The sequence below is a fragment of the Entelurus aequoreus genome, linkage group LG01 (assembly GCF_033978785.1).
Source record: "Entelurus aequoreus isolate RoL-2023_Sb linkage group LG01, RoL_Eaeq_v1.1, whole genome shotgun sequence".
Classification (NCBI taxonomy): Eukaryota; Metazoa; Chordata; class Actinopteri; order Syngnathiformes; family Syngnathidae; genus Entelurus; species Entelurus aequoreus.
The window spans coordinates 41559517-41561997 of record NC_084731.1 but is presented as its reverse complement, the minus strand read 5'-3'; the positions used below and the strand labels follow the sequence as shown (position 1 = coordinate 41561997).

The 2481-nt window shown below is 37.1% G+C and overlaps 1 long non-coding RNA gene across 1 annotated transcript in view; it reads left to right on the top strand.

The window, feature by feature from the left end:
• The first annotated feature begins 495 nt into the window (after positions 1-495).
• The window catches only part of LOC133665005 (uncharacterized), a 3239-nt gene continuing 1253 nt past the window's right edge, over positions 496-2481 (top strand). The window contains exon 1 of the long non-coding RNA XR_009828676.1: positions 496-595. This is a non-coding gene — a long non-coding RNA (uncharacterized LOC133665005). The remainder of the gene's footprint in view (positions 596-2481) is intronic.

Genomic DNA, 2481 nt, shown 5'->3' with positions numbered 1-2481 from the left:
CAGAATAGGTTTTTAAAACACACATTTACTGACAGAAGCGCCAGAGGTCTTTGAGAGCATCAGCTTGCGATTACAAAGAGACTTCGCTGGCAGTTTTCTTTCTTTTCTTTTTTATTGACAAGAAGCTAGTTATCAGTGTGAAGCCCACAGCAACATGTTTTTGTAATTCAATAAAAGAATGGATTGTTCATTACAACTTCCACTCGCAAATAAATCTGTCATGTGTTAATTGGTTTATTTAGCTAGACAAAACAAAATGTTCATTAATGTTTATGATGTAGTTTATTTCTTATTACAATATTTTTCCATCAACAGGAAGCAAATCAGAACACAACATTATTCTCATAATTCAGGCAAGTAAAATAACGTATGCATTATATTTGCTTTGTTATTTTCCCTTATTCATCCATCATAATGTAATATTAAAATTGTGGCTGACTATTTTAGACCATTGTTTTAATACCACAAATTGTGTCTCTTCATTTTCAGGCTGCCCTTTGGAGGAGCCAGTGAACTTTGTGGACAGTTGGAGTTGAGGGCTAGGGAGAGGAGGTCGAGGAGAAATTCATCAGGGAGAAAGAGTAGGCCTCTTGTGGTATGAGATGGTCGTGCAAACGATGCAATTTTAGGTCATCAAAACGTTTAGAGCTTATAAAACATTATAGATTGAAGCATCCACACACTAGTCAAGGCCGATCACTACCCTGCTTGTACTCAGATTGTCTTTGTGTATTTAAAAGTTGGGGGGCACTTGATGCACATTTGTCTAGAAATCATACACAGACTCAACAGTTAGGGCAGATAGTTTCATTTTCGTGTCTTGTATGTAATTCATGTAGTTTTAACACAGAGAAACAATATTTTTACTCATCTGAAAAAGCACAAAACTGTTAATTGTGTTTTTAAAGATTGTGACTACAGTATGAATATATATTCAACTTATGCTTCACATAAAAGTAGGAATCACAATCCTCACTGCATTGAAGATTTAAAAAATACTGTATTCCAGACACATTCAAGTCAGGCAAGTGAGGTAACAGAGGGTAGTAGTTTGATTGAAAGTGAAGTTACTTCTGATGAAACATTTGTCCAAGAGGGTGAAGATTTAGTCCAGGCTATTGTTGATGAGCTTGGTTCCTTATTGCTTAAACTAGACTGTATATTCAATGTGCCTAGAAGATGTATAGATGAGATTGTAAAGGAGCTTTAATTTATTACTTGTTCAGCATCTGCACCTGTTATTAAAAATGTTGTCCATAGTACATTACAAAACCATAACTGCACTGTTGAAGAAGTGGTGATCACAGATTTCGTAAAAAGCCTTTGCCAGTTAAATCCTCTTAGTGTAGCCTTTAGTGGAGAAGGCCCTCTTGGCACGGCATACAAGAGAAATAGTTATTTAAAAGAACATTTCTCTATTGTTGAACCTGTTGAGTATATACTAGATGCGAAAGAAGGAAAGACCTTTCAGTATATACCTATTTTGCAATCCTTGTCACAAGTTCTGAAAAATAGTGACATCCAGGAGAAGGTTTTCAAAAGTGTAAGACATTGTAGTTCTTCATGTCAGTACACTAGTTTTCATGATGGTACCCACTTCAAGGAAAACACATTTCTTTGTGGAGAAGAGTTAAGGCTTTCACTCCTACTTTACTGTGATGACTTTGAAATATGCAATCAATTAGGAACATCTCGTAAGAAGCACAAGGTAACAGGTGTTTTGGGTGTTTGCTGATATTCCGTCTGTATTGAGGTCTACATTATCATCTATTTACTTATCTGTTTTGTGCAAGGCAGACGACATTAAGAAATTTGGTTATCCCCAAGTGCTAGATCCATTGTTAAGTGATTTGAAAAGACTTGAAGAAGATGGTCTTTTTGTGCCCTGTTTAGGAAAAATAATAAAGGGCACTGTTTTTTCTGTGATTGCCGATAACCTAACAATTTGCTTTATTGAGCTGTAACAATAATTAATGAATGAATTTTCTTTTCAAACATGTACATCTATATAAAAATAATACTGATGAACTTGTGAATATTTTGTCCATTCAGATCAAGGAGGAATTCAGGAGAATAACTACCATTCCCCTGGAGCGAACCTTCATGCACAAACTGGACGAACACACACCAAAACGTATTACCCTGATGAAAGCCAAGGGAAGTGAAGTGAAGTGAATTATATTTATATAGCGCTTTTCTCTAGTGACTCAAAGCGCTTTACATAGTGAAACCCAATATCTAAGTTACATTTAAACCAGTGTGGGTGGCACTGGGAGCAGGTGGGTAAAGTGTCTTGCCCATGGACACAACAGCAGTGACTAGGATGGCGGAAGCGGGGATCGAACCTGCAACCCTCAAGTTGCTGGCACGGCCACTCTACCAACCGAGCTATACCGAGGTGCTGTGGGGATCAAGATGAGGCTGCTCTTGGACAGACTGAGTCAGGTATGCTTGTTTTGCTTGTTCATACAGTATGTTTTA